Source organism: Cyprinus carpio, chromosome B7 (genome assembly GCF_018340385.1).
Source record: "Cyprinus carpio isolate SPL01 chromosome B7, ASM1834038v1, whole genome shotgun sequence".
Lineage (NCBI taxonomy): Eukaryota > Metazoa > Chordata > Actinopteri > Cypriniformes > Cyprinidae > Cyprinus > Cyprinus carpio.
In genome coordinates, this window is record NC_056603.1 from 6,246,269 (window position 1) to 6,266,187 (window position 19,919).

Consider the following 19,919-nt stretch of genomic DNA (forward strand, 5'->3'; position numbering starts at 1 on the left):
TGTCTCTGGGGCTCTAGTCCTGGTCTCCGCTGTCTTTCAGGGCTGTAGAGGTGCTGGTCCACCATCTGTGCTGGATAAATACTGGATCCGGGTGACTGTAGTGACCCTCTGACGGATACAGACTGGATCTGGTGGCTACGGTGACCTCGGAATAAGAGAGAAACAGACTAATATTATCACAGATGCCATTCTTCTAACGATGCAGCAAGTACATCGGGTGTTATTGGTTCCGGTTTACCTAATTAATGCAGCCTAAAAATCCTTTAACGGATTTGGATATTAGAAGTGTATTAGTATGTTATGTGTAAGTCAGGTTAAAGAGATGGTTTTTTAATCTAGATTAAAAAACCGTGTCTGCCTCCCGAACAATGTTAGGTAGGTTATTCCAGAGTTTAGGTGCTAAATAGGAAAAGGATCTGCCGCCCGCAGTTGACTTTGATATTCTAGGTATTATCAAATTGCCAGAGTTTTTGAGAAACGGAGCGGACGTGGAGGACTATAATAATGTAACAAGAGCTCGTTCAAATACTGAGGTGCTAAACCATCCAGGGCTTTATAAGTAATAAGCAAGATTTTAAAATCTATACGAGTGTTTGATTGGGTGCCAGTGCAGTGTTGACAGGACCGGGCTAATATGGTCATACTTCCTGGTTCTGGTAAGAACTCTAGCTGCTGCATTTTGGACTAACTGGAGTTTGTTTACTAAGCGTGCAGAACAACCACCCAATAGAGCATTACAATAATCTAACCTTGAGGTCATAAACGCATGGATTATGACCTCAAGTTTAGACTATTGTAATGCTCTATACAATACAGTATATGTGACCCTGCCTGGACCAAAAAACCATTAATACGGTTCAAGTTTTTGGAATTGAGATTTCTACATCGCCTGAAAGCACATAGTGACCCTGGAACACAAAAAAGTCATAAGTAGCTCAGGTATATTTGTAGCAATAGCCAAACATACATTGTATGTATTATGTACCATACATATAGTGTGGTATATTGTAGTACCTTGCAGAACTGTGTAATCATTCATTGCCATGGTATTTCAAAGTACAATGTGATATCACCACTGTACTGCTATATTTATACACATATAAAGAAACATTAACCTGTGTTTGAAGCGTGTGCCATTGCTTTTTAACAAAATCAACCCTGTAAAGGCCAGCTGATGTGAATATACTGTGGCAATGTGTATCTTTCCACCTCTGTCACACTAGATTGCACATTGAGCATTAAGAAATCCTGTTTAAGGATTAACCGCCCTTGTTGGTCAACGTTAAACCACAGCACTTTGACCATTTGTTATAACCAGAGTGTTACACTAATAAAACCCCCAGGAAACTCACGTACACGCTATTAATCTTGCTTTTAAAACACTTATGAGTGCATAACTCAAGAGTTTATGCACAATCACAGCAAGATTTATAGCAGCCGCTGAAGTGTGTGTGAGCACTTCATAAACACTTTCCCTGAGTAGTGTACACAAAGAATCTGTTGTCACTGAAACAACAAACACAGTGTCAGATCCAGTGCTCTAATAAATGGTTCAAAAGTTAAGGACTTACATCCTGCATTGTTAAAGTCAACAAGTTCTCTATTGAAAAATGTCTAAACAATGCAATGGAATTTATGCAATTATAAACAGATGGTTCATCCAAAAATTAAAAAAAAACTGTCATCACTGTATGCTTTCTTTTTATTTTGTGGAGCAAAGAAGAAGATACTTTGAAGAATGTGGGTTAGCAAACCGTTTTGGCTCCTATTGACTTGAGTACATTATTGTCTATAATATGGAAGTCAATGGGAGTCGAAAACATTTGGTTGCCAACATTCAAAATATCTTCTTTAAAAAAGTAGATGACAGAATTGTAATTTTTGGGTGGACCATCCTATGAAATAAGGCAAAGATTTGGTAAAAGCACAAAGCTGAGTGAGAATCATTATTAAATACAGTACAATATTGATTTTTGCATGCAAGTCCAAAGGACAACATACAAAAATATGGGTTAGTAAGTCAAATGGTGACTAGCATAGACCGTATTTTACATTTCCAGAAAGGTAAGCTATTATGTTCTGGTGTCTATATGGGAGACAATTGCAAATATAATTTTTTCATTACTATTTACTCCAAAAGCAGCTGAAGAAAATCCAATATTGCATTCCCATGACTTTACAAAATATGAAAAAACAGAGCTGGATTCAAGTTATTGCAGAAATGAGTCATTACATTCTGTGATGAGAGTTCATTAGTCTAATGCCATTTTAAAAGCTTCTACGTGCAACATACCAGTACATTTACTACTCATTTGTGTTCAAAACAGCTCAAGTTAATAGCAGCTAACTTGTCATATTACAGGTCACTGTCCATTAAGGAAGACACAGAAATCCACAGCTTTAACCTTCACAATTCACCATGAAGATTTAAAATAAGGGACTATTGCAATAAAATACATCCACTTGACTTTGACCTTCTTATGGTTAAATATTTTACACACTAAACCAGTTCCCATAAAACTAAAAATATCAGACCCTTGATTCCTCTTCCTGGAAATCATCCTTCATAAGATCAGCCTCATCAGTCTCCTGAAAGCCTGTGGATGAAGAGGAAAGAGCCATAAATTACAAAGTAAGGCCTTATCCTGAAGTACAAGGACAGATCAACATCATATGCACTTGAGTCTATTAGTAGGCATAATATAAAATGAAAACTTATATGTGACTGATTTGAAATGCTCTATATGCACTATTCAGCAACATTGTAAAACAACAACAAAAAACAATAAATGAACTATATATAAAAAATGCTAAACAATGATATATTGCATATAATGATATATATATATATATAGGATCGTGTGTGCTGAGTGTGTGTGAATGTGTTGTACCTCATCGATCTGTTGAGGTGTGGAGAGGGAAAAGGCGGCTCTAACATACGGACATGGATCTGAGCTGCTGATGTTGAAAACTCCTCCAGGAACCAGAAGAACCTACAAACTAACACGCACGCACACAAACACAAACACACACACACACGCTATGATATGATACACACCACACACACACACACACGCACACGCACACACACACAAACACACACACGCACACACACACACACACACACAATAAACCTGACAAGGTCTCAACAGAAACAGACGCTGTATTGAATGTGTTTTGGGAGGCAAACCATGTGGTCTATTTTCAGGATCAACTTCAGGTGCTTCAGTTCATTTACATAAACACACACACACACACACACACACAATGAAACCTGACAATGTTTCAACAGAAACAGACACTGTATTGAATGTGTTTTGGGAGGCAAACCATGTGGTGTATTTTCAGGATCAACTTCAGGTGCTTCAGTTAATTTACATAAACACACACACACACACGTTTGTTTTTGTGAATTGTGGGGACATTCCATAGGCATAATGGTTTTTATACTTTACAAACTGTATGTGCTATTGCCCTACACCTAACCCTACACCTAACCCTACCCCTTACAGGAAACTTTGTGCATGTTTACTTTCTCAAAAAAACTAATTCTGTATGGTTTATAAGCGTTTTGAAAAATGGGGACATGGGTTATGTCCTCATAAGTCACCCTTTCCTTGTAATACCTGTGTCATACCCATGTCATTATACAAAGTTGTGTCCTGATATGTCACAAAAACAAACACACACACATCAACACATAACAACACACACACACACACACACACACACACACACACACACACACACACACACACACACAATATTCAAACTTTGCTTTGGCAAAAAGCCCCAGCAAACCTGCTGTACTGTATCATAAAGCAACGGCCCATACAAATGACTTTGACTCACAGGAAATGTTTGCAGTGATGAAGGAAATTGGTTTCGAACAGAAGTGAGTATTTGTTCATGCAGCAAACAAAAACATTTATATCCTCACATTCAGCCCAAATGTAAACTGTATGAGCTTTTGTGCACGTGTGAATTACACAGATGTGTGTGAGTGTGTTGAACCTCTTTCTCTAACGCTCTCTCCATTATCAGCAGCTGTGTGTCTTTAATGCCCTTGAGTTTAATCCACAGGAACACGCTGGCCATGGGAGGATGCCATTCAGCTACATTTACCAAACACACGTAATTAAAGTAATTAAAGGATAGATCAGCCAAAAATTTAAATTTTCTGAAAATGTACTCACCCGCAGGCCATCAAAGATTTAGATGAGTTTGTTTCTTCTTCAGATTTGGAATAATCTAGCATTACTTCACTTGCTCATCAATGGATCCTCTGCAGTGAATGGGTGCCATCAGAATGAGAGTCCAAACAGCTGATAAAAACATCACAATAATCCACAAGTAATCCTCACCACTCCAGTCCATCAGTTAATGTATTGAGAAGTGAGTTTTTGCTTTAAACTGTTGCTTCCAGCTAAAATACAGGTCCATAATGTTGGTTTCACCAGTGAAGTTCTTGTCTGAATCAGGACTGAAATATGCACAGATCAAGCACCGTTTATAAGCCAAAACAGTTGATGGATTTTAATGTGAGAGATAACAGGAGATGGACTTTTTCATTTGAGGAAGAGTTATGGACTCATATTTTAGCCTTAAAATGTATTAATAATGAATTTTTTTTTACAAAAACACAAAAGATGTCAATTGATGGACGGCACCCATTCACTGCAGAGGATCCGTTGGTGTGCAAGTGATGTAATGTTTCAGATCTGATGAAGAAAGAAAGGGTACATTTTCAGCATTTTTTATTTTTAGGTTTAATATGGACTCTGACATTCAAATATATGAGATAATTTACTTATTCCAACAAAATCAATAGCAACTGTGAACTTCTGCCTTGTGTTTTAGTACAGAAGATTATTTAGACTCGACTCTCCGTTTGCAATTTTAGTATAAAAAATTATATCAGGCACTGCACTGGGATCAATGTTAAAATAAAGTTGCATAAGACTAATATGATGATAAGAGAGTCCAACCTATGAGCCATTTGTCTGCGGAGGAGAGCATGGCGTTCCTCTGAGATCACCCTGAGGAAGAGCAAAAACAAATGTCAGCCACGTGCACATCTCAACTTAAATAAAACCTGTTCAAATATTTAACAGCTAACCAAAGGTCCAACTGAAGTCTATAAACGTTTACAATATAGAATAAAATACAGTTATGAACAACAATTTAAATATAGTAAGCAGAACCCTGTGGTCATTTTTATAATAACACAGGAATCTCCGGCTCACTCTTCAGTGTGCTTGAGAAACCCTTCTGGACCCCAGCTATGAAGCAGCTGAGAAACCATGAGCTGAAAACACAGAGAGAGGAGAGGAAAAACAAACAAACTCTGAGTGTCATTACACAATATGACTAACAAGAGGCTTCGTTATTTGATTTGGGCTTCAGTTTGATTCAGCTACAAGAAACATTATATGGCCTATTTTTTCAGGTCACAATACATCAGATATGTTTATGGTATGGTATAGCAATTATTAAAAAAAGAAAGAAAAAGAAAACAACATGCTTTATACATGAATGTATAAACATTCCCTGTAAAAAAAAAAAAAAAAAAAATAACACATTTAAAAAAAAAAAAAACATTCCCTGTAAAAAAAAATCTGTTAAATTTACGGTAAAAAAAATATATATAGCTGTGGTTGCCGAAATTTTACCGAAAAAATAGCAACATTTTAGGTTATATAATGTTACTTATATCAACCTACTGAAGTACTGAAATCTGTTTTGTACCTTTGTAAAACACTGATAAACACCAAAAGCAGGTGGTGATGAGAAAGTCACATGATGAACTAAAGCCCATCACAAGCAGCTTTTAAATATTAACATTACAGAAGGTGCACAGTGTCATATATACAAGCACTAAACACTATCATGGTCACACACATGAAACTGAGATAATGCAACAAACATTCATTTAACAACATTAGATGTAACCTACAACCTCAATGTGCACAACTGATAAGAAAAAAAAAGAAGAAGAAAGTGAGTGAAGTGACATATAGCCAAGAATTCGTGCTCTGCATTTAACCCATCCAAAGTGCACACACACACAGCAGTGAACACACACACACCGTGAACACACATCCGGAGCAGTGGGCAGCCATTTATGCTGCGGTGCCCGGGGAGCAGTTGGGCAACATTAGGGTTAGGAGTCAAACTCTCTAACCATTAGGCCACGACTTCCCCCAGAAACATAGTTTCTGAAATTTCAAATGTAATGCAGGGAATTCTGAATGTCAGTTTACAGTTATTCACTGTAAATTATATGGTCTTTTTCACTTCCAAAAATGGTATACTACTGTAAAATAACATGTAATGTCCAATACAGTTTTTTACCGTGTAATATAGTTTTTTTTAGTGTTAAACTTTTGGAATTTTTTTTATGTAGTTTTTTTTGTTTTTTTTGTAGTATTTTTACAGTAATTTTTTACAGTGTTGTTAATCATCTCTTTACAGCTAAAAAAAAAGACACATTATTTTAAAAAAAATAAGACAAATACTAGTAATTATTAATAAAATAAATATTATCTAAGATTATTTTATATTTCTTAAATATTATTTGATGCTAAATCTTAAGAGTAGTTTGCAAATCATTCCACAAAAGTGAAAAACAGTAATCAATATTATTATGTATTATTTAATGTATTAAATAAATATTAATAATTATCAGAATAAACATTACTTCATATTTATTTAACATTATTTAACGATTGGTAATCTTAATTAAAGAGTATTTTGCAAAAGATTGAAGACACACACACACATATATATATATATATATATATATATATATATATATATATATATAATATTGTAAAATATATAATATATATATAATAAATATTAGTATTAAAATACTAAAATAATATACAATATTTGAATATTTATTCAACAGTATTTAAATTATTTTTAATATTAAAGATTATTTTGCTAGTCATCCCACCATAGCAACAAAATAAAACAGAAAACAATTTGTTATACATTATTTAATAAACAAAATACAATTTACTGTTTAGATAAAGATGATTTATTACTACCAATATATATTAAGTAAATATTACAAGAATTACCATTAAAATAAAGATTTATTATTATTTGATATTGATTCAACATTATTTAATGACTTATTATTATTTAGCAAACCATCCCAGCGCAGCGGAAACAGAAACAGTCTCGTGGCTGTTAAAGCACCTGTGAATCTCACGCTTGTTTTTCTCGCTGCATCTCTCCTCCTGAGATTCACGCTGTGAGGATAATTAACAGTTCAAATTCGTCCCAAACACACGTACAGTACAAACACACCTCCTCCTCTCCTGAATCCACTCCTGCTCTCAGAGACACATCTCTGAAGGCAGAACACAAGGTCTGTCATTTAGGGATCACAGACTGAAGCTGCTGCGCTGCTGATTCAGGAGAGAAGCAGGGCGGTGAATGTGAGTGACGATGATGATGATGCAGGAAGGTAAGAGTCTGACCTGTGTGAAGGTGCTGGTGTGCATCGTGGAGGCCTGGATGTGCAGCACAGCACAAACACACACAAATGATTCCAGAATAATAATAATAACAAACAAACACAAGTGTTTCACAATCTGAGAAAAGCCCAAAGGCACTTTATATATTTTATTTTATGGTGCAATATAAATAATATTGAATTAAATTTTATTTAATTGTACCTTTACATAAATAATTAATATAAATAATAAATTATTCATAAATATAAATAGGTATTTAATGTAATAACGTTTATATTGCTAGTGCTGTCAAACGATTAATCGCATCCAGAATAAAAGTTTTTGTTTACATAATACATTTATGTGTGCTGTGTTTAGATATTATGTATATATAAATACACACACATACAGTATATATTTAAAAAAATATTTACATGTGTATACATTTATATATTTATATTATAAATACATATATTTAATATATAAACATAACATTTTTCTGAAATATCTACATGCACGTGTTTTTATTTATATATACATAATAAATATACACAGTACACACATATATTATGTAAACAAAAACTTTTATTTTGGATGCGATTAATTGTCTGACAGCACTAGCGTATGTGTATATATTATTTCTTTTATTTTGGATGCGATTAATTGTCTGACAGCACTAGCGTATTTGTTTGTATTATATACTATATTTACTTGTATCTATTAATTTGATCATTTATGGTATGGTATTTTAATTTTTAATTATTATATATAATGGTAAAAATGCATGGTAAGAACAGAAGTGGAAAGATATAAGAGACAGGATTTCAGTATATATCTCAGTGTTGTCATTCACACAGGAGCTTTTCTCCCTTGAGTCAATATAATGAGCGTGACGGCTGTGTCTCAGGACAGAAACAGCACTGTCTCTCTGACAAACACCCACCCCGAAGACAGGATCTTAGAGAAGGAATCCATTCGCAGGACGCACCCGTCGACATCCATGGACAGAAACGTTGGAAGAGCCCACGGCTGGATGACAGCAGAGCAACAAAAGAAGAGAGCAGAGGATTGACTTGATTTCTTTTATTACTGAGTGTTATCTTATCACAGCAGCAATAGAGAGGCTATCAGAGAGGTCAGTGTATGACTACCGCTGCAGGCTAATCTATCACACAATACAAACAGATAAACTCAGAGCTGCTTACTTTCTGGAACTGTAGGAAATAATACGGGTCGTCCTCAGTGATAAGCAAATCATATTTTCTAGTAAGCTGCAAATTAAAAACACAATAGTAAGCACATTCAATACAGGCTGTCTGCCATTGGTGGGAAAAACAAACAGCCCCGCGCACAAACTCATGCCATTGGTTGAGAACAAACAGCAATATTTACACTTAAACTACAAACTTTGATAGTTTTTTTTTTTACATTAAAAATATTTTAACATTTAAAAATAATATTATAGAAAAATAATATAGTAGAAAAGTACTAGATTATATTAAAATTTTATATTAGCATTGATTTTTATATTTTCTGTTTTAAGTATTATTTATATACTTACATATCACATATTCATAATTTGAATTCACTTTTATTTTTATATTTTCAGCTGTCATTTTAATTCTGTTTTATTTATATACTACAATAGTGTATATATAAATATTATGAATTAAATTTTAGCTTAATATTTTCAAGTTTAGTATTATTTACATATATACTAGTATATAGTGTATAGTATAGTATATACTGATATTCTAAATTAGCTTTTATGTTAATATCTTTAGTTTTCCATTAGTATTATTTATACACCAAGCATATACTAACATTTTGAATGAGATTTTGGTTAAATATTTTCAGTTTGTTTCAGTTTAGTATTATTTCTATACTAGTACACTAAATATGTTAATAATCTGAATTAGATTTTATTTTATAATATTTCCACTTCTCATTTTAGATTAGTATTGTTTACATAAAAGTATAGTATATATTAATACAAATGAGGATTTATTTTATGATTTCAAGTTTTAATTTTAGTGTAATATGTTACGTACTTTTGTAATCTTTATTAATTTTGAGGATTTTTTTCTGATTTTCCTGAAACTTCTGATATAGCTTTAATTTATTTTTATTTTTATTTTTAAGTTTTAATAATTTTAGTACGTCAACTTCAAATTATTTATTTCAGTTAGTTTCCAAGGCAACATTTTTATATTTCATTTATATTTTTTTAATCATGATTCTTTTTGCCATTTTATTTTTAATAAAATAAATTAAATATATTACATTTTAAATATATTTAGTATAATATTATACTATTTTTTATTTGAATTATTTTTATTATAACGTCATAAAAAGAGGAAGTAAACTGTGGGTCTTGTGGGTGTATTAAATTTCAGTAGTTCAATACTTTTTCTCTGTCATTCCATTTATATTTTTTTTACACAACTTAATTTCTGAACTTATTTGTTTCGTTTTCTTTGTATGTATGGATTACTTGGGTTGTTACCGACATCTGGTGAAAATTTCAAGTCAACAGCACCTTTAGAAATATATTTACTTAGAAAAATGGTGAGGTGTTCAATACTTATTTTATTGTATGTGTGCACTGAGGAATAAACTCTGCTCACCTCATAGACGTCCTGTTTCCTCTCACAGGTCATGCACGCTCCGGTGGGGTTACCTTCGTTCGGGATGGTGTACAGGACTCTCGGGACGCTGCTGGGACCCAGCGCTCCAGGAGCTTCCTCAGGTCTGCAGGGATCATGCAGTGATGATCACGTTAATGAGGTTACAGCCCAGCGGCTGCAGCTGTTGATGAAAGAGTTGGTAATGTTTACGTGTAATGGGTCGAGAGAGAGCGAGATCGCAGGTAAAACATGGTGATGATGGGAAGCTGCCAGCGTTCCTGAGTATGTGGGAGCGTCGAGGAGGACGTTATCTCCAGATTTGACCAGCATCTCAAACATCTGATGATCAGAGTGAAGAGGAAAATTACCATTTGATTTGGTGCCACACAATTCTATACGCACATCACTTGTAACATCAAACACAATTCACAGATTACAAACACCAAGAACAGACTGTTTCCACAAGAAGAGCATATATTGGGACATGTTATTTTAGATGCTCTTACAGTTTTTAATTATATATATATATATATATATATTCCTGATTTCATTTTAATTTCAGTTAAAGTTTGTCTTTTTTTTTTTTTTGTCTGTGTAGCTTTCATTATCTTTTAGTTATTTTAGTTAAGTGCAGTAAGTTAAATTAAATGAAAACGAGACTAAATTAAATGTTTGTTTCATTTGACTTCAGTTAACATTTAATTCTATTTCAAGTTACTAACATGATAGTTTTTACTTTTAGGTACCAATAATAACCCTGATTAGAGACGTATGATATACTGGTGAAAATTAGGATTTTATCTTAAGATTTTATCCTAAATTATTTACTATACGTTTCGATTTTTAAGTTCTAGTAATTGGGATGCATGTTTCTGTCATTTTTTAAAATATGTCTATATAGTTTTTTTTGTTGTTTATTTTCAGTTTTAGTTATTTTAGTCCATCAAGTCAAACTAAATCAAAATGAGAAATGTTGCCTTGACAACTAGTTAAAATATATATATATATTTCATTTCAAGTAATAATTTGTTTTTATTGTTGTAGTTTCCATTTATATTTATGTTAGTATGTTTTTTGGTATAATTTATACATTATTACAGTATATTATTGATATTTCGGATTAGCTTTTATTTTACATTTTCAGGTTTCATTTTAATTCTAGATTAATTTTTAGTAAGTTTTTTTTCTATATATAGCTTTATTTTTATTTTATTTAGGGTTTTATTTCAGTATGTCAAGTCAACAGTTCTAATTTTAAATTTAAAAAAATAATAATAATTTACGATATAAACCAAGATTTAGTCCGTGGAATGCACTAAGAGTCTTTCATTTTTCCTCCCCAAATCATCACGTTGCTTTCCAGGATTGTTTTCACACAGATGCTGTAAAATGTACTTGTTACGAAATATAGACATATATTATAATAATGGTATTTAACAGGTCCGTTATAGGCTATTGCTGCGGATAGATGGAGGGTCTTTAAAGCGTTAGTTCACCCAAAAATGAAAATTATGTCATTAATGACTCACCCTCATGTCGTTCCAAACCCGTGAGACCTCCGTTCATCTTCAGAACACAGTTTAAGATATTTTAGATTTAGTCCGAGAGCTTTCTGTTCCTCCATTGAAAATGTATGTACGGTATACTGTCCATGTCCAGAAAGTTAATAAAAACATCTTCAAAGTAGTCCATGTGACATCAGAGGGTCAGTTAGAATTTGTTAAAGCATCGCATATACATTTTGCTCCAAAAATAACAAAAATTATGACTTTATTCAGCATTGTCTTCTCTTCCGGGTCTGTTGTGAGTGCGTTCAAAACACTGCAGTGACGCTACTGACGTACGACGCTGCTGACGTGTTTTCCGGTGCACCCAATAACAAAGATAACACATTGCTAGGGTACCTGGGTGGTTGCTAGGCTGTTTCAAGCATGACTAGCATGTTTGTTAACATTTTTAGCATGATTAGCATTTTACTAGCATGTTGCTAGCATGAAAAACATGTTACTAGCATGTTTCTAACATGGCTAGCATGTTTTTAGCATGATTAGCGTGTTACTATCATGTTGTTAGCATAATTTGCAAGTTACTAACCTGTCTGCCAGCATGATTCTAGCATGATTAGCATTTTACTAGCATGATGTTAACATTTTGTTAGCATGATAAACAAGTTTACTAGCATGTTTCTAACTTGATAAATGTTATTAGCATGATTAACATGTTACTAGCATTGCATTACTAGCATGATTCTAGCATGATTCTAGCACGGTAAGCACATTCCTAGCATAGTGATAGCATGTTTCTAACACGTATAACAAGTTGCTAGCATGTTTCTAGCATGATTAGCAAGTTGCTAGCATGTTGTTAGCATGATTCTAGCATGATTAGCAAGTAACTAACATGTTGTTAACATGATTAGCAAGTTAATAGCATGTTACTAACATGTTATTAACATATTACTAGCATGTGTTAGCATGAGTAGCAAGTTTATAACATGTGTATAGCATGATTAGCATGTTTTGTATGATTAACAAATTACTAGCATTTCTTTAGCATGTTTAGCAAGTGACTAGCATGTTGCTAGCATGATTAGCAAGTGACTAGCATGTCATTAGCATGATTAGCATGTTTCTAGCATTCTGCTAGCATGACTAGCAAGTTACTAGTATGTCGCAAGCATGATTATCAAGTTACTAGCATGTTGCTAGCATAAGTAACAAGTTTTTAGTACGTCACTAACATGTTTCTAGCATGATTAGCAAGTTTCTACCATGTTTCTAGCATGATTAACAAGTTACTAACATGTTGTTAAAATGATTCTAGCATGATTGTCATGTTACTAACATGATTAACATGGAACTAGCATCATGGTAGCATGTTTCTAGAATGTTTACCAGTTGTTAACATGTTTCTAGCATGATTCTATGCTAATCCAGCTAAAACCAGTTGATTCAGTAAGACCAGCCTGGCCTGCTGAAAAAGTGGCCAAAACCACTTTAAAACCAGCTTGGGACACCAGTCAGAGCAGTCAATCAGCTTAGGCTGGTTTCAGCTGTATTTTCAGCAGGGAGTTGTTAAGCTTTGCTCTGGCAGTAAACAGTCTTAAGTCATAAGTCTTATTGTATAAAAGTTTTCACCCTTCAATGAAAGTCTATGTGATTTTAGGTGGTTTTGATAGTCTGGTTTATGAAAACCGTAAGACGGATCAGTTAGAAAAAATCAAGCAACCAGAGTCACACCAGTCTGAAGGTCTGACCTGAGTTTGGTGCTTGTAGCTTTAAAAGTCTAGGAGGAGATACACTTTAAAATTTAGTCTCAGAAGAAGAAGAAGTTTAAATAGGGGGTGAATTCCAAACAGCTGTTTTGCAGGAAGGTACGCCATTTGTAGGGATGCTCCAAACAAAAGTGAACAACTGAATCCCTTCACGAAGGGCCCTTCCAGAAGACCGTTAGTGAAGGGAACATGCGATGGTCATGTGATCTGCAGTGATCTATTTCATTTTCTGATTTTCTATCATAATTTAGACACAATTCTAATGGGTTTTTAAATGGTATTCATGATGATAATGGAAACTATTACTAAACTATCTCTGTAATCGCTTAGATATTACAAGTTTAAAGAACCCAATAAATTATCCCTGTAAGTATCCACAAATAAATGAAAAACAAACACACAAACAGAAAATGAACCAGAGAAGGAATGTCAGTGATAATTCATATTAAATTCAATGAGATCATTCATACATTTGGAAGAAATCCTAATCCCTTTAATCCCAACCCTTTAATGATATTATCCAGATATAGGCTATTGAATAGTATTATTACAGAAGAAACTAAAGCAATGCAATCACTTAGAAGTGAGTAAAAAAGCCCTTTAAAGGATCCTTGTTGAATAGGAATTGGTTCCAGAAACAAAGTGATTAACTGTGCAACAGAAAACATATATTTGTTTTTGTGCAAACTTAAGTAAATACTGAGTCATTTATTGATTATGCAAATTCTAAACATGAGCTTTTTACATAGGAGCTAATTAAAATGTAGTCGTTATATATATATATATATATATATATATATATATATATATATATATATATATATATATATATATATATATATATATATATATATATATATATTAAAATACATTTAAAATGTAGCACATATTTAACAGTCAAAGCAAATAAAATTGATTAGTTGTGTAACAGAGTGGCAAGTTTTTGATTATGCAAGTTAAAAAAAATGCTGAAAGCGTGAAACTACATTACCCACAATGCTTTGCCGTGAGGACGCACATTTTGTAAACAACGCTAGAAAGATTAAGGGAGAAAATTTGAGATATTTATGGGATTACTAGCGTATCATCGTTGATATTTGGTTTTAATATCGAAGATAATATTCTTTCACAGGTTAAGTTTATTAACAGAACAATTTTATTCAGTTAACGGGCGGTTTGCACATGAATTAACACGTTTGCATTCATCTGATCTGCTCTGCAGTTAGAGAAAATGTATTCAGCATGATTATTGTGGTGATTAATTAAGACCAGACTCATTTACTTGTCCATGGGGAAACGCAAAGACATGATTCAGCACAGATTTATCGCTGGTAAGTCCCATTTTTAGAGGAGAGAGTGTTAGAATCAAGTTTTTCTTCACCCACGTGTCTTGAGTAATAAAAACGCATTTCTTCACGTGCACGGTACAGTAATGACCTTATTGTAATATTAACCATGACTGAGTTAATTTATTCCGTTTTTTTTTCTAATTAACTATGTGCAGTGTTGGGAAGTAACTAGTTACTTGTAACAGAATTCCTTAATTTAATTGCAATATAAATGTAACTAATCAGTTAAATTTACTGAGAAAAAAAATGTTAACTGTTACAAAAGGGGGTTACATCCGAATAGTTTTACAAACACACACACACACACACACACACACACACACACACACACACACACACACACACACACAGATTTAATTGACTGCTCTAAAATATGAGACACCAGTATTTCCTATTTGGGTTTATGTATATGCTTTATTTATTTTTTTAAGATTAACTGTTAGATGCCAGTGTTTCCTGTCATAGCTGTGCAAAGATTTGATTTCAAAAACAGTATCATAGCTGTCAAACTATCTCGTTATGATTTTAAATCTGTATTTAACCTCAGATTTATGTCAAAGTAAAAAGAGTCGAGGGCTAAAGTCTGATTTTGTGGTGGCTGTTTTAAATTAAATTATTATAATCTTAATTCAAGTGAAGAAGGACTTTGAAAGTCTGACGGTTATCAGTGTTGAGTGCTACTGTAAGGTTAACCCTGTCTTTGCTTAAAATGATTGAAAATTATCTGTTGAAAACGTTTGTTAGTAATTCAGGAAAGTAATCAAATGTAATCAGTTACATTACTTGAATGAAGTAATTAAAATAGTTACACTACTTATTGCATTTTAAATAGGGTAACTTGTAATCTGTAACCTATTACATTTCCAAAGTAACCTTCCCAACACTGACTGTGTGTGTGCTTGTTGGTGTTTGTTCTGTAGGAAGCGGATGGGATGATTACAGCGTGCACAAGAAGAAACACAAAAAGCACAAGAAGAAGCTCCATCGTGATGATGGCCTCAGTTTCTCCTCCGAGGCGCTGGAGTCATGCTGCTGCTGAAATCTCCTCAACTCAAGCTCAAGATCAAACTAGGAGGACAAACTCTGGGCACCAAGAAGTCAGTCAGTTTACCTGCTTTTCAGCAATAAATGAGGCTGAGGTTTCTATCGATGAGCTTCTTATCATTTGATTTATAACAAAACACGTGTCATTTTCTTACTGAAACAATGGAGTAATAACCAGAACAAATCTCTTATACTGTAGACAGTAATTTAAAAATGAATGCATATGCTTTTTATATTTTATATATGTTTATTTGTGCATTAAATTAATAGTTCACCCAAAAAATATATATATATATTTGTGGGTGAATTGTTGGTAAGGTATAAAGATCTGGGCTAGTGACCAAACATTTGTATGTTCAAACACAGCAAGAGCCGATTTATATACTGTATGTTGGCTGTTTATATTAGGCAATGTTACATGCAATCCAGACAGGTGGTTCTTCATAGCACAATAACATCTGAAGAAAACTGAAGAACTTAAGTATTATGTAAACATGCAATTATGTAAACATGTAATTTACCACAGTTGTAAAGTAGAGGTAGAGCTGAGTGTCATCAGCAAAGCAGTGACATGAAAAGCCATGTTTCTGAATGACAGAACCTAATGATGCCATGTAGACAGAGAAGAGAACTGGTCCAAGAACTGAGCCCTGAGGCACCCCAGTAGTTAGATGTTGCGACTTGAACACCTCACCCCTCCGAGATACCTTGAAGGTACATCTGATTTAAACTGAAGAGCTCAAGTATTATGTAAACATGTAATTTACCACAGTTGTAAAGTGCTGGAAAATCTTGAAAATGCACCTTGAAAGTGCTTGAATTTGACTTTGGAAAAGGTGTAAGAACCCTGATAAGTGTAAAGTTGTCTCTATAAGGAGTGTAATGTGAGTCACCTTTAATAAAGGTGTTCACAGAATGTTGTTCTTGTTTCAGTGTGCCCACAATCACAGTGATCCCAGAGGTTTCACCTCTGACTGTAGAGAGTGATGACAATCATGACTCTGATGATGAGGTGCCGTCAAAGGGAGTTCCTATAGAGCAGTACCGAGCCTGGCTGGGTGACTGAACCGCTTGAAATTGACTTTTTTTATTTCAGTGAGTTGCAGCCAGTGCTAATGTGCATGAGTGTGTTTTTGTTGGTAATACCAGATGAAGACAGTAACCTGGACCCATCTCCTGTGCCGGACATGGACACGGACTCGCTGCTGGGCGGCCCGATGGCTGGATGTGCTGGAGAAAGGAGAGCTGGACGATAACAGAGAGCTGAAGAAAGAGATCGACGAGTCTCCGCTCACAGCCAGACAGGTTTCATATAAAACGAGCACACGGTCAACATTCATTCAACCTACATGAAACAAAAACTCCAAAAAACTCAGTTTTGTGTTGTGAAGATGCGCAAACCTTACCTTAACCCGTCAAGGGTTATAATTGTTAACTAAAAGGGGAAATAATAAAAGTGAAATAATAGAATATAAATATTAGATTTTAAATAAATGTTGTTCTTTTTAACATTCTATTTATCAAAGAATCCTGAAATAAAATGCATCTCAGTTTTCACAAAAATGTGAAGCAGCTGTTTTCAGTATTGATAATAATCAGAAATGTTTCTTGAGCAGCAAATCAGCATATTAGAAGGATTTCTGAAGATCGTGTGACACTGAAGACTGGAGTAATGATGCTGAACATTCAGCTGCGCATCACAGAAATAAATATATATTCGTTTAATAATATAATATATTCGCTTAGAAAAGTTATTTTAAATTCCAATAATATTTCACAATTTTACAGCAGTTACAATATTTATTTATCAAATAAATGCAGTCTTGGTGAGCATTAGAGACTTGAACAGTACTGTATGTTATCACACAAAATATGATGTGATGAGTTGAAAATGATTAGTTGTTGATTGGTGACTTTAATTGAAGCATTTGAGGTACCTTAACAAAGTTTCTTCTCGGTCTGAACAGAAAGCGCTCCTACATAAGCAGCAGAGCCAGACGTTACTGGAGCTGCCCATGGGATACAGGGAGGAGGAGCTGACGGCCGAGATGATGCAGAAGCGCGAGGAGCGCACCCGCAAGAGACGCCTGCAGGCTGCCAAGAAAGCAGAGGAGAACAAGAACCAGACCATCGAGAGACTGACCAAGACCAAGAGCAAGAAGAAGGGCAAGTCCAAGCAGGCGCAGCTGCCCATGGTGAGGTACAGCAGTAACGTTCAGGGCGCCGCCGTCTCGTACCCCGCCGGGATCCCCATCCCAACACCCACTGCCCTGCCAGAGCCTTCTCCCGCACCGCTGAGCTGCAGCATGTCCTGATCCTGCTCCAGGACCGGGGCGCTGTGCAGTCTGCAGTGCTACAGGAAGAACCTAACGCTGGGGCAGGAAGTCGCTTAAAGCAACGTCTGTCAACGGTGTGTGTTTAAAAATAGTAGGTCCATGCAATTATGTTAAACAACAGACCCAAAATTATTTTTTTTAAAAAGTTTATTTTGTGCAATTCATGAAACACGAGCTGTAAGATTTTACGGTACGCTTCAATTTGGTAATATTAGGTTTTCTGAAATAACAATGAACAATTTTTACTGCAATTATTAATCCAACGTAATGTAAATGTATAAATAAATATTATACACACACACACATATATATATACATACAGTACAGACCAAAAGTTTGGAAACATTACTATTTTTAATGTTTTTGAAAGAAGTTTCTTCTGCTCATCAAGCCTGCATTTATTTGATCAAAAATACAGAAAAAACAGTAATATTGTGATATATTATTACGACTTAAAATAATTGTTTTTAAATGTATTATACTTTAAATTATCATTTATTTCTGTGATGCAAAGCTGAATTTTTAGGATCATTATCACATGATCCTTTAGAAATCATTCTAATATGATGATTCATTATCAAAGTTGGAAACAGTTCTGCTGCTTAATATTTTTTAAGAACATGTGATACTTTTTTTAGGATACTTTGATGAATAAAAAGTAAAAAAAAAAAAAAAAAAAAGAAGCTATGTTTTTAAAATATAAATGTTTTGTAATAACAATAAACACTACTGGTCAGTAATTTGGGGTCAGTAATTTTTTTTTCTTTATTTTTTTTAAAATAAAATCAATACTTTTATTCAGCAAGGATGTGTTAAATTGATAAAAAGTGATAGTAAAGAAAAATATATTATTAGAATATATATTATTAGATTTTTTTTTTTTTTGAATAAATGCATTTCTTTTTAACCTTTTATTCATCAAATGTATTAGACAGCAGAACTGTTTCCAACACTCATAATAAATCAGAATATTAGAATGATTTCTAAATGATCATGTGATAGACTGGATGTTACATGTGACACTGAAGGCTGGAGTAATGGTGCTGAAAATTCAGCTTTGTATCACAGGAATAAATTATTTTTTAAAAGTATATTCAAATAGAAAACTATTATTTTAAGTTGTAATAATATTTCACAATATTACTGTTTTTTTCTGTATTTTTGATCAAATAAAGTGCAGGCTTGATGAGCAGAAGAAACTTCTTTCAAAAACAATAAAAATAGTAATGTTTCCAAACTTTTGGTCTGTACTGTATGTGTGTGTGTGTATATGTATATGCATATAAATTAATAAATGCTTTATAGTATTTTCATTGTGACATTATGATATCTAATTTTAACAAATCAAACTTATTGTAAAGTGTTGCCCAAATTCAATTCAACGTGGCAGTTAATTACAAATGATCATCATGAAGAATCATGACAATACATTTCTGTGCAAAAAATAACTCTGAACTGAGAGTAACAGCATAATGGCAAATATATTTATAAATCATTCTGTAAAAAACTGAAAGTTGTTGCATTGAATTTGTGTGTAATGTTTTATAACACATTCATTCTGCTGGTGTTTAATGAATGAAGCTCACTATCATCAAAACTCAAAAGCACAGTTTTATTTGTGTGAGAAGTCTGAAATAAAGAACACCTCATGTAAAGCCACATAAAGTGTCATTCTAAACCAAAACTAAACCCAATTTATGAAAGTAAGGTTTAATATATTAACTTTAGTTAATGCATACTGCATTAACAAATTTAACTTACTATAAAGTGTTATCCAAAATTATTTTTTAATTCAGTTCATTGTGACAATTAAGAATTGC

The 19,919-nt window shown here is 33.5% G+C and overlaps 1 long non-coding RNA gene and 1 pseudogene across 3 annotated transcripts; one reads left to right on the forward strand and one right to left on the reverse strand.

Annotated features, from left to right (window-relative positions):
• Nucleotides 1-1,959: 1,959 nt before the first annotated feature.
• LOC109082986 lies at nt 1,960-10,496 on the reverse strand. 3 transcript variants are annotated; one of them, XR_006155084.1, is made up of 8 exons: nt 10,097-10,496; nt 8,413-8,740; nt 7,494-7,526; nt 5,247-5,308; nt 4,989-5,039; nt 4,015-4,115; nt 2,892-3,000; nt 1,960-2,597 (listed from the first exon to the last, which is right to left on the reverse strand). It is a non-coding gene; the product is annotated as an uncharacterized LOC109082986 (long non-coding RNA). The 3 variants fall into 3 exon arrangements; XR_006155082.1 differs by having other exon boundaries at nt 7,321-7,526; XR_006155083.1 differs by lacking the exons at nt 8,413-8,740; nt 10,097-10,496 and having other exon boundaries at nt 7,321-7,589.
• A 3,857-nt stretch (nt 10,497-14,353) lies between these two features.
• Nucleotides 14,354-18,234, forward strand: LOC109082990 (annotated as a pseudogene).
• Nucleotides 18,235-19,919: the final 1,685 nt, after the last annotated feature.